The following is a 20790-nucleotide window of genomic DNA, read 5'->3' on the forward strand; positions in this document are numbered from 1 at the left end:
GCTACATTACCACTGGTTAGGGTAAACCCTACTCTGAATTTTTTGGCTTATGGACATGTAAACTACTGTACTTTTTCTAGGAACTAAGTTGTTAAAAGACGTTGTCCTTAGACACTTTGTCATTGGCTTAGATTAGAAGTGAAATATCCTAGAAGGAAGATATGTTGTGGGTTTTTTCTTTTTAATTGTTATCAGCTTTTGATATTTTGTAGCATTGAACTTTCCCTTCTTTTCATAGGCCCCTATATTGTCATTGACATTTCTATTGAATAATTGACCTTAACAGATTTTTAGGCTTATACTCAAATTTGCTATATGTTCTGAATAGTCACTGATCTCAGGGAAGGATTTTTCTTCATAATTATTTAGGCACTAACAGAAGCCCTTTAAACAGATCATATCCATAGCTCATGCTCTTACACAGGTAGCATTGAAACTTAGTGTAGTGGTTTGGTCCAAAATACTCACTACTGTTTATCTTCTGTGAGATAAGAATTAGGAGAAACGCAAAGCAAGCACCAAACTTGAAAGAATATAAAGAAGTTTATTAACAGACCTAAAAGAGGGAAAAAAAATTATACCACACCTTCAGAACTCTTCTCTTCCCCCCACCTTCCTCCCTTCTCCCAGTGACAATGTAAAAAGACAACCCTTCAGATGTTCAGTCTGTTTACCACTTCCATAATAACCTTGTTCAGTCCATTTAGGAAGAGGAGTCTCTCTGCTCGCATGTGAGTCTCTTCCCCCAACTTGCAGCTTTTCCTACAACTGCTTTCGAGGGTCCCCTCTTGAAGGTTTTTGGGGTACAATTTTAAGGTTGAGCCATTCAGAAACAGAAGTTCTCTTCAACCATCTCTGGGAGCATTTAATCTCTAAGAACAGAGGCCCTTCTCCTTCCCTGGGAGCAAAGGGTCTTCCTCATCTTCATCTTTAGGGCTACCTCTGGGAGCATCTCTAGGAACTGAAGTTTTCTCCTTTCCCATTTGGAGCAAAAGTCCTCATCTGGTTCATCTCTCCCTGTCCAAACTTCTCATGAAATTACAGCTGTGTCAGCATCTGCCTATCTCAGCGCAGGTGCTTTTGCTCACAAGCACGAGTTGAACACTCCACCCCCCATATCTTCATGGAACTACAATGGGTACTCTGACATATCATAGCTTCACAACAGAATTTCAGCTTTAAGCATCTCCTCTTTCTCTTCCCTCAGGTTTTCAGCTCTTCACAGCACTAAAAGGGTTAATCTCACCTCGGCCTTGCAGCTGGAATGTTTCTTATCACAGTGGAGAGGGGAGAGAGCCAAGCCGCTCCGGCTGCCCACGGCAAGGCAGTGGCGGGGAGGGGGGTTTCCGCAGGTAGAACAGGACCCATGGCTCCAGGATGGCCATGGCCCAGCCCAGCCTGGCCTGAGCAGGGCCTGGGCCGGGCCCACTGGCCCCCACACGGGGCCCGTAGCCACCTGTCCCAGCACCAGAAACAAGAGAGAGCCTCTGCCTCAGGGTTTCTATTCTTAAGTGTGCATCACAGAGGCGGTCACAACTTTAAGTGGCTTAAAGAATTGTCCATATTCATTCTGGCCAGCTGATAGGTTCTGTCAGGTCATAGAGGAAGTTGTAAGCACTCCTTGGCAAGGACATCACTTCTGGGACTGTGCTTGCTAACCCATGACACTTAGCGATGGGAGAAAAAAAACATGTGATGGGTCAACATGGGCACAGTGTTGGAGCAGAATATACAAGAGGTGGTTAGCATACTTAATTAGTTTCCCTGATTTGAAATCTTCCTATTTATTGCCCATACATTATGTGGGGTCAAGGTAATAGAAGGTATTTAAAGCCTAAACTAAAAACTTCCCTGTTTGTTAGACTCTGGAAATCTTGGATGACCTACAAGCTCAAAAGCATTTTTGGAAAACAGCATGTTTAAAAATGACTCTTTCTACCCTCTGGATATCAGTGATGTTCATTGACCCAGATCTACTGACCTTCTCTACTGAGAAGTGTCCGGAATACTTTATAATTAAGATTCCATGGGTTAAAATTACATGATTTCTGTTTACGTAAGCTCAGCATCCTGGCACCATGGATATTTCTTACTGGTTTGATACAAACACCATATCTGGAAAAAACCTCATATAATAACAGGCTAGTGACAAAGCCATAAAAAAAACAAGCAATAACCACCAAAATACTTGAAGCGTGACATCTTCACTTTTCAAGGAGTGTGAATGTAGCAGCTGGCGGAATTTTATTTACAAAGAAAAGAACAGCAGTGGAAGATTAATTATTGAGGTCATCCTTCTTGAATCCAGTGCAGAATCTGAAGAAGAGTGTCCTTTTTGAAGTCAGCTGTTAGTGAGATTACTAGCTGTTACTAGATCCATTACTAAGGATAGCATAAAGTAAGGAAGAAAGCTAAATTCTTACATCCTATCATTTATTCTAAAGTATTTAGAAAATTAGTGAGTTGTGGGAACACTTTACAATATGCAGTCTGCACTGGGTGACCTTAAGATTTTATTGGTAAGACAGAGCAGATGAACAGAAATCACCCTGAAGAAAGGGCTTTATTTCTGTTTTGCACTTTAATAATTTTTCCAGAATCTTTCAGTTTTTTTCCGCCTAGGCTACCCTTTTCAAGACTTACTCTTTGTTCTCATTTGGACTCTCCCTAATTGATCCACAGTTTTATCAAACTTCAGCACCTTTATCTGGACAAAACACTTCAGCTAAATTCCTGTCACCTGAACCATATGAAAAGGATTTTTTTCTTTATGTGCTTTGCAGATCCCCATTTCTCCACCAGAATGGGATTTTTCTATCTTTTTCAACAACAGAGCATAGATGATCCTTTCAGTTTAGGAATGACCAAAACTTTTGTCTCCTTCCAGAAGAGCTGCTGCCTAATCCAGCCTTTCTCAAGTATGTGCTTCAGCTGCTTACAGGACATTCAGGGTGACCAGAATAGCATCAGTAGTGCCAGTCTGGGAAACGTGGACCATTCCTTTAGTTATAGATAGACACATTCTACATGAATCATGTCCTAAATTTACAAATCCTTTGCCAAAAAAGCAAGGGGCATGCTCAAAGTCTCATGGAGATGTACCATGAGCTTCTATGCAAAAGATAAAAGCCCCCGAGACATTACAGATGAACGAGACTATCACAGTATGAATTGAAGCGTTCTTAACTTCCACTGACATATTAGTTGTACAACTTTTAATAGCAGGGATGATCATCGTTCCTGGGGACTAAAAGGGTTCAGAACAGACTGTGTAATCAGTCAAGTCCAAATACAGTTTTGTTGTGGTAATAAGCTATGCTCTAGTGCAGGCTTTGGAGTGAATTATAAAACAACTCTCAGGAGCTTGTTAGTGCATAGTACCATGGCCTACACAGCTCCTGTGCATAGAGCTGAGACAAAGAGAAAGGATGTCACCTGAGACAGGTACATCAGAGATACTGGAAGTTCATTTGATTGTATGTGTCTGCCTGACTACTCTTTTAAGCAGTTAGGGGCAAATAGGCAGCAAGGGAGCACCATTGTATGTGAACATGTGGCCAGTTCTGTATGCATGTTTTATTAGCAGCATCCTGAATCGGTCACGAAATTTTAAATAAATAATCTTCTGAATCCCCAGACATGAACAGGTCCATTTTGTAAGACCACATTGACTTTAGATTTATGACCAGAGACAGCATTAGAAATGCAGAGTAAATTAAAAGAGATAATTGAAAGCAAAACAAGAGTTGGTTATCAGAAACTGTGAAGATAAAAACTTTGATTTATATCAGGATGTACGTATGTCAAGAGATGATGAAACAAAACACTTACATATAAGTGACAAATCATAGAAGAAATGTATGACTGTTAAAAAGGACTTTGAGCTTCTCAACTGGATTTAGAGAAATCAGAGGAGTATCTGTGACCATGCACCACAAAGGCAAGTAAAGAGAAAACATTAACCAGTTAAAGTCTGGGGAGAGAGGAAAGTTTTGGGGAGTTATTTCGTTTGGGGTTTCTTTTGGGTTTTTGGTTTTGGTTTGTTTTTCTGGTTTTTTTTGTGGTTTTTTTTTTTTTTTTTTTTTTGGTTGGTTTTTGTTTGTTTGGTGGGGTTTTTTTGATTGGTTTGGTTTGGTTTTGTTTGTTTTTTTTCCCAGTCAATAGTATTGTAATGTCTGAAGATAAAGTAAGAGAAACTGATGGAGGAGATGCAGGAACATTCACTTGATGTGCCTACTACCTGTTGATATACTGTATGGTGTTGTCTGATAGAGTGGCTAGGCAGTGGGAGAAGGCCCCTGGTTGCCTTGTCTGGATGCTGCTGGTCCTGGGAGATTTCTCTTGGACTATCTAGGCACGCGCATCTGGAGCAGAAGATGGAATGGTCAGTATGGAGCATGAGGGAGGCAGCCAGCGGGAGCCTGTAGTGTTTAGATGTTGGAAGTGTTCTGAGAGACTTAGGGAACAAACACACATCTTAAAGGTGGTGGGAAGAAGACCTTCCCAGTGGACCCCACACAGGCTGCCCAGTGTTTTTTGCAGCCTAGAGAATCAGGAGAAAGCTGTTGGCCTGAGGGAAGGCTGGTGAAAATGATCTGAATGCCAAAGGGCAGCTTTGTTTTCTAACCTTGTATTGTAATCTGTTTCATCTGTTGGATTTGAGTCATTTTGATGTCAAACTTACTGTTTTTTGGCCTGTGTTTTCAGAAGTCTTGGCTGTAGAGATCTAAACCTTTGCTATTTTTGGCACCCTCCCTGTAAGCGCAGACAGATGCACCTCAATGTAGTGGCTGGCTCGCGAGCCTTTCAGAGTCAGCAAGGCCTGGATACGTCCCATTGAACATTAGGCGTAAAGCTGAAATAATTAACGGAAGGAGTAACCTTTCCTAACTGTGTTTTACTGAGGAAGTGTACATTCCAGTAGAAACTTCTTCCCTAGGAATGCATTACCTAGGAAGGCACAAGGGAAGCTGGCTGAAGAACCAGCAAAGAGCAGACCAGTTGCTCCTGATGATCACCCCAGCACCTTGTGAGCCATAGCTTCACCCATTCACATGCCAGGAATTTATCTCCAAGAGGGCAGAAATTAAAATGCCTTTGTGAAACTGTACATGGTTGTGTCATGCTGAAAAAGAAGGTGGTTGGTGATGAGGTTTTTCTTATTGTGAAATGTGTATTACATTGGTACAACAAGATAAACCCACTGTTAGGAATACTGTATCCAGGACACTGGCTCTCATCCAGCATTCTGTGTTTCTGCAATATAGATCAGGTATCTCTAATAAAGTTTTATTAATGCCAGCAAACAGCACTGTGCTTTCTTTCACAACAGAGGCTGTTTACAATCAAGGAGAAACATTTCAGATATTAACTGATTGTAGTATCTCCTCTTCCTTCATTTGAAAGCTATTGTTAAAGAAAGAGGAGAAAAGAGCTGAAGTAAGGAGATCTATGTGTGAGGACAGGACTCCCAGGCTTCTTCCAGCCTGTTTGGGAAGCTGAGTTTCCTATATACAGCCTAAAGGAACAAAAATAGACTGGTATAAGAGAACAATTAACTGAGACTCTTGGAAAAATGCTTGCTTTAATTAACAGGAAAACTTGCTAGCTAATGTTAAGAGCTACATGGTGGCCACTGTGCAATAGTAGGCTTCAGCTTGTCTTTTTTTTTTTGCAAGAATGGTGTTTTCCAAGAATAAGAAAACCTATTTTTTAAAAGAAAAATACTCTAACCTCTGCTTAGTTACTTATTTACATATGCAGTGTTTACAAGTGTCTCTACATAGTCAATACTTCTCATTGCCAGTTGCATATTTAGTGTATACATAGGATTGCTATTGTGAGGTTTCTTCTATTAGTCGCTATTGCTCTGTTGTTTTTAGAACTGAAGAATAAAAATTAAATGGATTTCTACCAAACATTAACCAATATAATATTAGTTTCATCATAAAAAGTGTTTTTTTAGTGAAAAAAAATAGATTTTGTGGACCTGTGACTTCAGCAAAGAAAGGTTAGTGTCTGGTGAATGAGAAGAACAGAGTTTTACAGCATTCACAGCAATCACAACCAGCTTGTAGCTCATGAAAGCACTGCAGGGGATCCCAGCAGATATCCATGGATACTAATAGCAATAACCTTTTAAACATGCACATTTTCAAAGTTATGTGAGGTTTTATCCTCCTGACAAATGTGATGAAAGTCATGTGGCTAAAGGTCTTGCAATGATGTAAAAATTCAGAAGATTAGGATCATTTGATCAGATAATATGAGAACCATAAGATTAAAGTGTCTGTAATTCCAAGTTCCAAGATAATGGCATTTTTTAAGGCTCTTTATGTCAAGAGACTGTAAATAGCTAGAGGAGTGCAGCGGCCATGGTGTGAGTTCACAGAACATTGTAGTGCTTGGGTGGATGGATCTACAGGTATGTGAGTGAAAGTAAGACAATGTGAATAGATTTTTGTCTCTTCCCCCACACTTTGCTTTTTTGCCCCTGCATTATGTTGTCATATATTGTAGTACAGCACTCAAATACACAGGTTTTATCCACAGAGTTGAGATAAAGGCTTCTATAATGATCAGGAGTTTTGATGCATCTATCACAATTGTAAAAGTGAGAAAACTCATGTGTTGAGATAAAGACACAGTTTAATAGGACAAGCAAAAACTGTGCATACAAGCAAAGCAAAGCAAGGAATTAATCTCCTGCTTCCCATGGGCAGGCAGGTGTTCAGCCCTCTCCAGGAGAGCAGGGCCCCATCGTGTCTAATGGTGACTTGGGAAGACAAACACCATCAGTACAAATGTCCCCCATCTTCCTTTTTTTACTCCACTTTATATACTAAGCATGATATCACGTGGCCTGGAATGTCCCTTTGGCCAGTTTGGGTCACCTGCCCCGGCTGTGTCTCCTCCCAACCTCCCAAGGCCCCCTGCCCCCTTCCCAGTATGGCAGTACAAAAAGCAGAGAAGGCCTTGGCTCTGTGTAAGCTCTGCTCAGCAATAACAAAAACATCTCTATATTATCAACCCTGTGTTCAGCACAAATCCAAAACAGACCCCCATACCAGCCACTGTGAAGAAAGTAAACTGTACCCAAACTAAAACCAGTACACCTTTGTATAAATATGAGGATCCTAAAATACTGCCAGTATTGTAGAATAAAAGAATTACTGATGTACACAAAAGAATGAAGAAGGTGATAAGAAAGTATTTAGGTAATGCTCACCTCAGCTTTGGCTATTTGAACTGAGGTGCTCAGGTTAAGGTAGTTTTTTAGCTTCTAAGACAAAGCCCATGTCTATATCCAATTAGATGCCCATCTTATCCCATTTTTCCTCTCCATAATTCACTTCCTGAATGCAGCTCTGCCCAGCCTATTGTCATTAGTTTTTCTTCAGGACTTTCTTTATTTTCTTTTCAGTCTGTTCATGGATCTTCTCTTAATATTTTTTTTAGATTTCTGGAGTTTTCTCCCTTCCTTACATTTTTTCTTTCCTTCAGCAGTCTTGCTTTTTTTTGCCAGAGGGAAGAGAAATTAGTGACAAATGGGTGAATCCCAGAAGTTTGGTTCCTTATCTGATGTCTCTTACATGATGAACTTTTGTATTTCTAGAATTGGCCTACAAAGTTCATGAGAACAGAAGACTCATGAGAAAAGACTGTCTTGCATGATTTTGAGTGTTTTCCCCTTTTCACTTGGCAAAGGATACAATTTGAATGGAGGACTTTGGCATTCTTACTTGTAGAAGTTGCCAGAAACTGGAAGCACAAAGACATGCAAAATGAAAATAAATTAGCCAAGGGTTTTGAAGCTAAAAATAATTTGGATTTCGGAGTTCAAGTTTTAACAAAAGGTTCAGGGTCAGGAGCTGGAAAATATCTAATTTGATATGGCTTAAATTTATCCATTGATACAGTTTTCTGAAGTTTTACAATTTGGGCTTTGTATTCAACATGGGTCTGAAAGAAAGAAGAGTTGTATTTATTCTGTCAAATTCCTGCCGGACTGTGGAACAGTGAGCTCTGTTTCGTGCCCCAGGTGCATTCTTACACCACAGAAGTTATGACCACTACCATAAAGAGGATGCACTGCAAGCAGGCAGATAAAAGAGATTTATTTTCCAGAAAGTACAGTCGCAAGGAGTGCTGGTGGCAGATGCAGGTGCAGAAATCTGTTTAGAAACAGATCACGCAAAACCCATTTTTGGCCTCTAAGAACAAAGCTTTCTAACACTGTTTTTTCTAACAACAACCTTAACTCCAGAAGCTGGAGGCTGACTATAAACCACATGTGGTCAAGAGTTTCAAAGCAAACTGAGTGTTACAGATGTGTGATGAGGTTCATAGTGATGGTAAGTGCCAATGCTTCTAATGGAAGCTGCCTTCAGCCACCTCTTAAAAACCCTAGACTTTATGAGAAACTAAAAGGTGGGGTTTTTTTCATGTGATGGAAACTCTAATTTAGTTTTCCACAAGTATTTTTTATGCCTAAAATAGTGACTTAATGTAAATCTAAAAATATTTTCTGTAGGATTGGATGGCACCTTTTTTGTTACTAAAAAGAATGCCTGAAGGAAATATTAAATTTTTTATTGAAGTAATAATTTTATTTTTCAAGCATGGAATGAAATAATAGAAAAATTGACATCTCAACACAATTTTGCTGTTATATACTCTCTTTGAACACCACAGAATAGTGAAATACTGCACTCTGCTTAAACTTGAGCATTTATCTTTGGATTGACTTCCAGATAATTGCTTCTATTTGTCTGGCATTAATTTGAATTTCTAGATGAAATCAGAAAATAATTAAAAAAAACCCAAAACAAAATACAAGAATTCCAAAATACATCTTATAATAAATTTATTGGTAAATGAATAATGTGCCAGAGCAGAAACAAATATGAATTATGGAGCACAGGACAATCTTTCAAAAAGAAGTCATAAAAACTTAATGTGTCTGGAAGAAAATGAAGTCCAAATGTTTTACATTAAATTTAGGAAACCAGTGCATTTTAATATGACTTAAATTTTTTTACTGTAGTTTGTTGTAGTGCACAATATAATTGCTATAGGAAAAGAGAAATATTTTAAAATTAAAAAAAAAAAAAAAGTAAAATTATTTGCTGCAAATAAAGCTACTTACTGACTGTAAGATAATTCATACACGGATCCTCATACAAATGCTTAGTATTATTGTGAATAATGTTAAATGGAAATGCAAAGAGTCTGGCAGTTGAAAGAGCCACAACAGCCAAAATAAAGATAAATAAAGTTGATCTTTCTCCAGCCTAAACTAGTAGAATTTAGTAGAAAAAAGGTTTAAGATCTTAGCATGACACTGTAAGTAAGCTGTTACTTACATGAATCTAAAAACTTAGCACAAGGAACACAAGCCCTGAAGTCATATTATGGATCCAAGGATAAAGACTACAAATTTGAGCTGAAGATTCCAAGCTGAATGCCTCTAATTTACCTCTGCCTCTTATGTCAATATGCAATTCTATGCAAATATCATGTGTTTTAGTACACTTTAAAAATCCCACTTACTCCTGAGAATAATTGTACATAAGCTATTCACTGATTACTGCTTTTATATGCCATCATTTAAATATCTAGAATGTTTCACTGCCCTTGGTGCCTTTAGTGACCTCTTCTGATGAACAAGGAGATCAAGGTTTGAGGAGACAAAAGGTGGGGCCAGTCTCAATCAGGGTCTGTTTGCATCAGACAGGGAATATGATAGGAAGGTAATCCATGGAGAAAATGGGCCATTGAGGAGTGATATCCAGGGAAAATAAGGAGCAGGTTATCTTTTATATTCACAGGGCTCTATAGGGCAGAACTAGAGACATGCTAAACTGAAAGCTTCTGCATCAGCTTTGGAGAGGAAAGGTAAGACTAAGGACATCTTGGAAGTCTGCCACAGACCTGATTGATAGGAAACAAGGGAAGAGGCCTTCTCCAAATAACCAGTGGAAACCTCCCACGTGCAGGCACCTGTTTTTATGAGTGGTCTCAGCTGTCCAGACAGCTGCTATGAGGTCAATGTGCCTTCATGCAGACAGCCCAAGGCTGGACTGTGTGGGTGACACATTTCCAATGCGAGTGTTGGAGAGGCCTTCCGGGGGTGTTGCTCTGTAGGACTTACTGCCCACAGACTGAGAAGGACTGAAAAATACAGACACTGATGGCATCTTAAGATGCAGGGAGCACGAGGCAATGAAGCTCAGGATTTGGAGGAAGTCTGGAAATAAAGCTGCAGACATAGGGCTCTAGACTTTCAGAAAACAGATTTTATTATTCAAGGAATTGCTAAGCAAAGTCCTCTGTGAAGCAGCCATGCAGTGGCCGGGTACCCAACAGAGCTGGATGACTCCTTCACAGTGAACTCACTGATGGATCAAGACATCCTTTTATGTGGGAAAACAAGAAGTTTCAGAACAAGACCAGCTTGCTCAAAAGGGTTCTTTTTGATGAACTGAAATACAAACAGTGAAAGTGTTTGAAACAAAACAGGCCACAAAGGAAGAATATAAAAGGATCACTAGGGTACTTGGGGACACAAAATCAGGAAAGCCAAAACCCTAAAGCTAAAAATAGCTTCATTATATTGAACACGAAGGACAAATTGTAAAGGAAAGATTTGGGGCTGCTGGTGTATAAGAGAGAACACAGTGTGGGCTATATGGAAAAAGCTGAAGCATTTAGGGCCTTTTTCACATTTCATATCACAGGCAGAACCTTCTCCCTGTTCCCTGCAGGTATCAGAACAGTTTGGGAAGGAGCCATTGCTGTGTGAACAAGCCAGAAACTGCTTCATCCAGACACATTCATATTCCTGGTACTGACCTAAAGGTGCTGGAAAAGTTGGCTGCTGTAGTTGCCTTCCTGACTGCTGTGATTCCAAGGCTGCTGTGTATTGTCTGTGAAAAATCATGATGAATGGAAAAAGCAAACAAGACAGTCATATGCAAGAATGGCAAAAACTAGGATCTGGACTGCTGTCAGCTGCTGGCTTACCTCAGTCCCTGCAAAGATTGTGGTGCACAACCTTCTCCTGGAATCCATTTCTAAACTCAAACAGGACAAGGAGGTAATCAGAAACAGACATCCTGATTGCTTTCTGTAGTGAAATGACTGGTTATGAGAATGAGGGGAGAGGGGTGGATATGCCTTTAGTAAGGTTTCTGACCCCAGAACTCCCATCTGGAAGCTGAGAAAGGATGGGCTAGATGATCAGACCATTGGGTGAGTTGAAATGACTGTGTTCAGGCAGTGGTCAGTAACAAGCAAAGTATTCCAGGGTTGATAATGGAGCTGATGTTCCTCACTATTTTTATCAGTGACCTGTATCATAAAGCAGAAAGCACTGTTCAGCAAATTTGCAGGCATTATTAAGATAGGAAGGAGCTGCTGATATAGCAAAGGACACAGTTTATATTTAGACTGACCCTGAGAAACTTAAGGATTGTGCCAGCATGAATTTCAACAAAAAGAACAAATATCTGCACCTGGAAGACTGGGAACAGGCTGGCTGAGTAGCAGCCTTGCTGCAGGAGACCTTGGGAATACAGTGAAGGACAAATAATTACTGACTCATGTAGGTTGAAAAAGTCTCTGGAGGTTGACTTGTTGAATCTTTGGCCATTTGATCAGGCTACTCAAAGCCTTGTCTTACTGTATTTTGAATATCTCCACACCTCAACTTGATACAGTGTTTATCTACCCTCATGTTAGGAATTTTCCCTTATATTGAGTTGGAATTTTCTGTGTTTTCCTTCCTGTACCTCAGAGAAGAGTGGCCCTGTTCTCTCTACACTCTCCCAGTACATTGTAGGTAGCAATAGCCACAGCCTCTTTCTCCATACTGACCAAACCCAACTCCCTCAGTTTCTCTTTGAACATCCTGTGCTTCAGCCTCCCCACTGCCTTGGTGACTCTTCTACTGGAGTGATCCCAGAGCCGCATGTCTTTCTTGTACTGGAGCAAACCCAAAACAGGACACAGAACATGTGGCCTCACAGAGCAGGAAAGAGGGAATAGTCACTTCCCTTGACTGTTGGCTAAACTCTTTAAATACAGCCCAAAAGCTGGCTGTCTTCCTTTGATGCATGTGCACACTACTGACTCATTATCAGTTTCTTTTCCACAGGGACACCAGAGGATTTTCTGAAAAACTACTGGAATAGGAAACAAAAGTGCACTGCCATTATGAACAAGGAGAAGTGGACAATGGGCTACGGCACACATTAGGAAGGTGTGGTCAAACAGTTGGAGGAATGTATTGTAACCCTCTTCATGGCTCTGGTGAGACTACATCTGGAATGCAGCAACCTGTTTTAAGCACCCGTTTCAAGTGGATGTTGAGAAATGGCAAGAGTCTGAAGGAAGCATTCTTCAGTGGTCAGGGATTTTGAACAGAGTGCCTTTGCAAAGGGGTTAGGACAGCTGGCTCATTCAGCATGGAAAAGGGGAGCTAAGGGATAGTCTGGCTGCAGCCTACAAATACTTGAATGACAGTTGTAAAGGTCTGGATCTTACATCTTTATAGTAGTGGCAGATGATATGAGACAACAGCACAGAATTCAGTTTGAGAGGTTGGAGAAACAGGCCTAGATTTCCCAGAGAGCTGATGGAGTTTCCATTCAGGGGGTTTTCAAGCCTTGGCTAGACAAAGCTATGCCAGGCATGATCTAGTACTGGGAATTGTTTCTCTCTGAGTGTGATTTTGAGACTTGCAGAGGTTTGTTTCAGGAGCATTTCTGTTTCTGTGATTTGATGCTGTTAGGTAGGAAAACCTCATATGAATAGACTGTGCTGCTCACCAGAAATCGCAGATACTTTTCAAGGTGGCACAGCTTATCAGCTTTCCACTTATAAATGCCAAGAAGAATGAATTTTTTTTTTAATTTGAACTTTTCTGTAGTGATTCTCATGTTGATTTTGACCTTCCTGTGTAAACTCTGTAGTTCTCTTTAGCTAGAAATTAAAGCATTTACCATAGAATAGCTAAAAGTGATAGAGGATCAGTGACTATTCTTCTCAAAGAAGGATGAAAAGCCTTTTGTTACTTCTTCACTTCTTTCACAGTGGTTAGTGTTCTAAAATGGAAGATGGTTAGGAAGGTATATTTGCTTGGAAATTCTGGTGAATATTAAGAAGCTAGTAGTAAGGACTATTGGTGTGGCGACTGTATTTCCCAATGAACCTCACTGCCGATTTAGACAAGTGCAAAAACTGACTGTGAAAGAATCCAGACATTGCAAGCAATGCAACAAAACTCATTAATTTATTCCTCATACAGCTGCTAGTTCCGAAGTATCACTAGAGAAAGAAGCCTATATCTTAGTTTGCATTAGCTTAGTAATGTTGTTAGTATACTTATGTTAGCCTATGTTCAGTAGATTCACACCCGTTCACCTCAAATACTGATCTCTTTGATCAAGGGAGTACTCCTTTATGCGTCATGCTAACATATGAATGCATTCTCCTGGCATAAGAATTGCAAGAAATGCTGGAAAAAGGATTCTTTTTTTTTTTTTTTTTTTTTTCAAGTTATGGAGCTCAGTAAAAGTAGGGCAAAAGAGTTCATGCCTGGTATTCCTTATTTTGAATGAGCAGGAAGCATGACCTGAGCTGCTTTGTTTATATGTGTTGGCCAATAAAGCAGATGCTGGAGGGGGAACCTGGTGTTGTTGACAGCATTAAACAGCTTGCTCACTGCAGTGAAAAGTGGACATTGAAGTTATGAATTGTGTTATTCCTACAGAGGTAAAAATAAGGCATGGCTTCCTGCTCAGAACTCTGACATAATAGAATTTTAATTGTTCTCATTATGGAAGTTTTATTAAGTGTACATATTTAAGTGAAGTTTTTGCCAGGATACTAATAGCTTTTTCAAGCTGATCAAGCAGTTGGAATTTTTTGAAATATTATGGTCTATGATGTTTATTGGAGTCAGACAAAGGGACTAAGGGTTTCCAGAACTTCTACCCCTCTTGTTCCAAACAGCAGGTTAATTTTTAAATGCTTAAGTAGCATTCACATCTAGACCAAAAATAATGTAACATTGAAATAAAAGCAAATAAGAATTTCTTTGCAAAGAGAAAGCTTAACCAAAGAGCTGCATGCCATTTGGAATGCAGATTTAAAGTTAATCACTGATCTGTTTAGATTGGAGTAATTTAGGGAATGGGAAATTTCAAAATGTTTTGGATTAGCTAATATTGTTGAAGAGGTGACTGGGCAAAGCATAAAGCCTGTGTGTCAATAGCCAGAAAATCATTACTTTTTGATTCTTCCTGAGCCTAGAAAAGGCTTCCACACTATAAATCATAAAAATTTCTTTTTCTTGTCATACTTAAGTCTCCAGGCCTTTAGTTCAATATTTTCCCAATAAAAATAACAAATGTACGGTTGTGTACAGTGTATGACCCCCAGTTCTACAAATACATATGAACTGCATATTCTGCTTATGAAGAATCCTAAATCAATGGAAATATTTTTCCATGTGAAATTAATTATGCACGTAAGTGGGAGATCAAGGCCTGAGCAGTGTGTTTGCTTTCTTTCATCTGTATTATGTTAGAGTCCTGCCATGGGAAAACCCTGAGATGTTTTTCAAGGAAATCTAGTTCAGAAAGTAGTCCTGTTTCAAGGATTGGGGTGAAGTAAAATACAGGCTCTCATAAGTATCTTGGAAAAAATTTCCCTTAACTAAAGGCTAAGAAAGGAAGAAGCTGCCTAGAGAGTTCAAACTAGGAACAGGTCCATAATGGTCCTTTTATAGCATAACTACCTGGATGGATGTAATTGGCTGTCTACAGCATCCAAGGTATGCAGAATACAATCCAGAAATGTTGAATGAGCTGACTTCTGCAGAACTTCTAACAAAGACAAATGGTGCAGAGCGTAGTCTGACCTCTGTCTCAATTAAGGAACTGTGATAAACACACAGAGGCTCTGATTGCAATTTTTAGCCCAAGATCTGCACAACCTCCTAATTGGTGGTGCCCAGAAGGTAAAACTCTTGCCCTCTTTATGGGATTAGCAGTACTAGTGCAGTTATGGAAGTTCTCTTTTATTTTATTTTGCAAGTTGATAATGTTCTCTCAACCAATGAGAAGTTGCTTTTTAGGTAGACAGAATATGGTCACTAGAGATTTTGAGAAGTGTTTTCCATGAATTTGAAGAATATTTTGAAGCTGGTGAGAAAAAGAAACAAATGGATGTCTGCAACAGAACTTTATTTATCTTTCTTATTGCCACATGGTTGAATATACCAGGTTCCTGCTGTACTATAAAGCCCTGTCTCCTAGTTTTGTGCTAAGTCTTCGTGCATTAGCCTTTTTCTTAATCTCACTTCAGATGTGAATAAAATAAATAGACTGTGACTTTGTGTCATCTAGCAGCCAAATCAAAGAAATAAGAGGAAGGTGATCTTCCTCTCTGTGAGTGATAAATAGAAGTAATAATCCCTTGTTGAATTTTTCTTAAGAAAAATAACTATTAGAAAGCAGCCCGTGTCCCTGTTCCTTGCCCACAGGGTTTGTAACACCAGCACATAGAAGAATCTTGGACACACAGTGATTTGTTGTGATGAGCCAACAGCAACTTCAGAGGAGTTCATCCTAACAGATCTAACTGCTGGCAGCTGTGAGTGCTCCAGCACGACTTCAGGGTGGAGTCTTGTTACTACAGACCTCTACAGGTTTCTGAAATTCTACTGGTAAAATTAATTAAAATTAGGATTCCAATACTGCCCATTTCTTAGAAGACTGGGGAAAATCTGCACAATGCAAGCAGTTTGTCACAGTCCTTTGTGAAAGAACACTATTTCTTTGAATCTCCTTAGTATAAAATAGCCTTGGTTTAGGGTTTATTATTCAATTTGCTAAGGTTGCCTGAGAAGTAAGAGGTTCTGGTCTGAAGAGTGGCTCTCATGTAATGGTAATGTTGTGTACTTTATTTACACTCCAGGTCCTGCTCTCTGATCAACCTTTATGTCAGTTATGACCACACTGTGGCTTAAACATGTTGTCTGGTGTCTTTTTTCTCTACGTCAGAGCTTCCAAATTTTCCCATTTGGGTCCTGTCATTGTGCAGATGGTAAATATTATCACTGATTGTGACAGCAGCTCCCATCTCTGTTGTGGCCCATACACTCATGAGGAGAGACTTATACTGTGACACTCCTCCATCATCCTTCTCGCACATATTTTCTCCTCCACAAACTCACCTGGTTGGATTTTCTGCCACTTGTCTCTCTCCTCATACCACATTTTGAAAGAAATTTGGAAAAGTGTGCTGTAAGTGGTACAGAAAGAAAAAGAAGATACAGAATGCTACTAACCATCAAAGTAGCATCATGGTGGAAATTGAGACCAATTTTTATTTTGTTCTGTTGTTTTACGGACTGTTTTTTTTGGAAACTATAAGTAGAATGTTCCTATGAAGATCACCAATTCAGTTTCTGATGGAGATAAAACTTTGAGGGTCTTCACCAAACTAAACCTAAGTTTTAATAAATTTCCCATTCTAAAAATTATTTGGCAGTCCAAAAAAGGAAGTTGGGAAACATGTATTGCTCAACAAACTATTGAAATAGAATGTTTCATATTAGTGCATTTTGACTTTGGCTGTGTCAGACTGAAGTGTGATACCTCCAACTCATCACAGAAGCCAATACCAACCTGGTGGATAATTGGATAGAGAGACCACCTGGGAGTTTCTGGTGCTATAAACACAAGCCAAGAAACTGTGGCTGAACCCTTGGCAAGTATCTGACAATGGAAACCTAATGAGTGGGAAGACTTCAACTGACCCTATTTTCATTCTGAGCTAACAGACCAGAGCTTAAGAAAGTTATTAATTTTTATTAATTTATTTGAACAATGAGGGAACAATAAGAAATTGGGAATATCTTTAGTCCTGGAGACATACACATCAAAGAATACTGACATCTTACAGAATAAAAATAATTAATTGTGTGAGTTATTTTTAGGAATGAGTGGTAATTTGAAGGTAAATTTCATACAGTAATATCAATGAATTCTTATCTGAAGTTGTTGACTCACAAAAGGGTAGGACTGCCTTAAGGGACCTTGATATGAAGGCTGACAGGTATCTCAAGAAATTTAGCAAAGAGAAATGCAAAGGTCTGCTCTTGGAGGGAATGAACCCAGGCTGGAGACTGGCTGGTAGGGAGAAAATCTCTAAAAGGTCTGATGATCCTGGTACACTAGAAGCTGAACAGGAGTCCAGAGGATGCTCTTGCAGAGTAAAAGGCTCATCACATCCTCGACTGCAGTAGCTATTTGGTCCAGAACCACAATTAGTCTGCTCCACTCAGCCCTTGTGAGTCCATGCCTGCAGTGTCCAATTTTCAGCTACCCAGGGTTACATCCCCAGAGATAGATTAGCAAGGGATGGTACCCAGTGCAAAGATACCAAGGTGGCTGGGGGGCTGGCACATAAAAGGAATGAGGAGCAGCTGAGGGGTTTGGTTTGTTTAACTTGGAGAAAATTGACTTTAAATAAAGTCTGCAGGACTGACCTATGTATGAGCAGCTAGATCAATATATGGCCCCTTGTCTCCAGATGAAGACTGAGATTCAGCTCTAAGATGTTTCAGGATGAGATACTTCTACTTGACACTCTGATCTAAATTAAGAAGCTATTATGTATGAATAAATAACTTGCAAGATATTTCTAAAGTATGAGTCAATTTCTTATCACTTGTTAAAGCATTCTGCAGCAAGAGGAATGAAAGCAGAAATGTCAGTGTCTCAAACTGGTTCACTCTCTGAATAACTTTAAAATTCTGGAAAAAAAAAAGGGACTGATTTCATGTTTAAAATGTCTATGAAAATGCATATACTCCTGTACAGATAAGATTCATAGAGCTAAGAACAATTCTGTGAATGAGATGTGTTCATGGAGCCTTTGTAGAGGGTTAGCAGCCCCATTTATTGGCATTTTTTGTGGGCCTGGACTGAGGAGCACTTTATGGGCTGGCATGAAGTATGTCAGACCACATTTATTTAATCTGGGAACTAGAAAGCTAGGCAGAATTTTAAGACTAACAAAATGTTTTCAAGACTAACAAAAAAATCCTACTATTATATTAAATTCATTACAGACAAGCACAACCTTTTCTTTACCGCAGGAACATGAAAAGTTGGCTCTAAAATTTGGATGTTTCACTTGAACCAACTTTAAAATAAATCAATGCAACAAATGAACCCCTGGTGCTCTATATTTTGGTTCACTCTAAAAAATTATGGGAAGATTGCAGTAAGCATCCTTATTAATTAAAATTTAGCACAGCGTGTGAAATTATTTATATTTCGAAATTTACCAGAGACTAATCCCTGGCAAAATTGCTGTTATTTCCCAACAGTTGACTTCAAGTGGTAGTCCCTGGTCACTGCTTTTTCATCTGAACTCCTAGGTTACTTTTCAAATATGGAAAATTCAACTGATTGGTTTCTGGGTTGCCAAGACCCCGAGTCACAACCCAAACTATACCCCACAGATGAGGAGTAGGCATTGGACTTGGGGAATCTGAAATAGTTTAGAAAGATCTATGTGGTCTGGTAAGCACAGCCCTGAAATCACTTTTCAAGACCACCTTTGCTGGCCCTTCCACTCATGAGGCCTCTAAGTACAGCCTGAAGTACACGAGGCCAAGGTACAGCTGGGCAATATGGACGTGGTGAGGTGTGGGGGATTTCAGCCCAGGGAAACGTCTGTCCTTTGCTCACTGTATGAAACGTGGCCAGAGAGCAAAAAGGAAGGACAGTCCCAGCTACTTCAGCTCCATGCACTGCAAGGCAGTCTGGCTCAAAGTTAATCTCTAAATCCCACTGACTAGACTTTGCCATGGGCTAAACTCTCCAAGGGACACTTGCAGTGTGTAGAACTTTTCTAGGCTCCTTTGATGGATGATGAAAGTCCTACGGTCCTGACATACTTTTTGTAGCTCAGGCACACACACATCCTGAATCCCAGCCAGATGGAAGCCTCTCACTGGTCTCTTCTGCAGAGACATAATAAGTAGACTATAGAACTTCTATAGGTCAAATTTTCAGGAGAGCAAGAGAAGTCTGGCTGTCCTTTAGTAACTGATCTAGATGAAACATAAACCCCCCTGAGTCTTATTCATCGCTGTAAGGTATTCTTAGGTCCCAAACCAGCATCTTTTTGTGCTATAAAATACCATTCCTGTTCAGTTCATGCACTTTCTTATGAATCATGATCCTCCTTTACTATGAACAACTAGGTCTGACTTGACAGGTCCCACAGGTAAACCACTTTTCTCTAGTATAAAAATGTGCTCCCCTCCTTCTTCTACATTGGTTTTGCTTGCCTTCTGACATACTGTGTTCTCTGTGTTTTAAGTGCTACCAGTAGAACTTTTACTTCAAAGTTCTGCAGATGGGGATTTTTCAGTCCTGAGTACCAGCTACCCTCAGGATTATGGAACAGAAGTTTATCCTAATTATCTCAGCAGCTGATCCCAGACGTTGATCCCACATACTGTTCCTGTACCAGCTGGCAGTGAAAACTGCACTGTGCCATCACACCTGACTGGGGAGGAGGACAGGGGAAATGAGGGCTTCTCCTGCACCATGGTGGTTCACTCCACACTCACAGCCATGAGGAGATCCATAAGAAAATATTCTCTTGCTATGCTGAACTCATCCAGACTGCCTCATCCAGAAGCATGTACCCCCAAATCATAAGTGCAGTTCCTTGACATATGTACTGAGGTTCTGTAATATAACATGGATCAAAGAGCTGTAGAGCCTGAGCTGTTGCTTGCTTGTGGAGCAGCATGTATCTGCTGGGTTGGCTTCATGCCATGCTGGCACAAAATCAGAGCCTGAGTGCCGTTTGCAAAACTGCTCTCAGGGTCTTGTCAGAGCTTTATTGCTTGCTGACAAAGACAGAAGATAAGGTGGCAGGGTACTGTTGAAAAATCCATATTTACAATCTAAATGACAGATTTATTACTGCTGAAACGAAATGCAAAGGTCTCAGGTGAGCCTCATTGCAGTGTAGTCATCTATTATGACTGATGCACAGGGGTGAGCAGGGTGAGGCAGGTGTGAAAAGGCATCTAGAGGAGGCAGGGAGGTCCAGGTGTGCCGGTGCTTCCAGGGAGGGCTGAGCAGAGCCCTGCTGCATGCTCTGAGGCCAGCTGTTGATAAAATCAGCACAGCCACTCCAGCCATACTGCTCAACACAATAAAACTTTTCATTGCGTTCTCTGGGCAGGAAAGCACAGTTTTTTCACAGAGTTTCCCATAATTTTCCACATACACCCGCAGCACAATAATGACAGGTGTTTCTGTTTTACATGCCTTTTGCACTTAAGCACTTCTGGAATGGATATGCCTGCAAAGAGAAGCTGGCAGCATGCCATCACTTTGAGGTGCTGCAAACTCCAGCCCCTTGGAGCTCTCCCCTTCCTTGGCTGAAAAAAGTTGCATGGGGACGCCTCTTTGCAAAATCAACTTCGTTGAATATCCTCTACTTCTCAAAGATCCCCAAGTAGTGCCTGTGAAGGCAGGACAGCTATATTTGCATTGGAAGGAACTCTCTAGGACCTCATAGCAGGATTTTATGAAAGCTATTTGAAGTAAGTTTGGTTTAAAACCTCCTGTTCAGGATGCACTGTATTTGCAAGGCAGATGGGTCAGCTCAATTTACTTTGGGTTTCAACACTTGCACACTCTTCTTTCCATGATCTTCTTTCCTTCTCTTTTTTCTACTTTTTTT

This window comes from Aphelocoma coerulescens, chromosome 3 (assembly GCF_041296385.1).
Source record: "Aphelocoma coerulescens isolate FSJ_1873_10779 chromosome 3, UR_Acoe_1.0, whole genome shotgun sequence".
NCBI classification, from domain to species: Eukaryota; Metazoa; Chordata; class Aves; order Passeriformes; family Corvidae; genus Aphelocoma; species Aphelocoma coerulescens.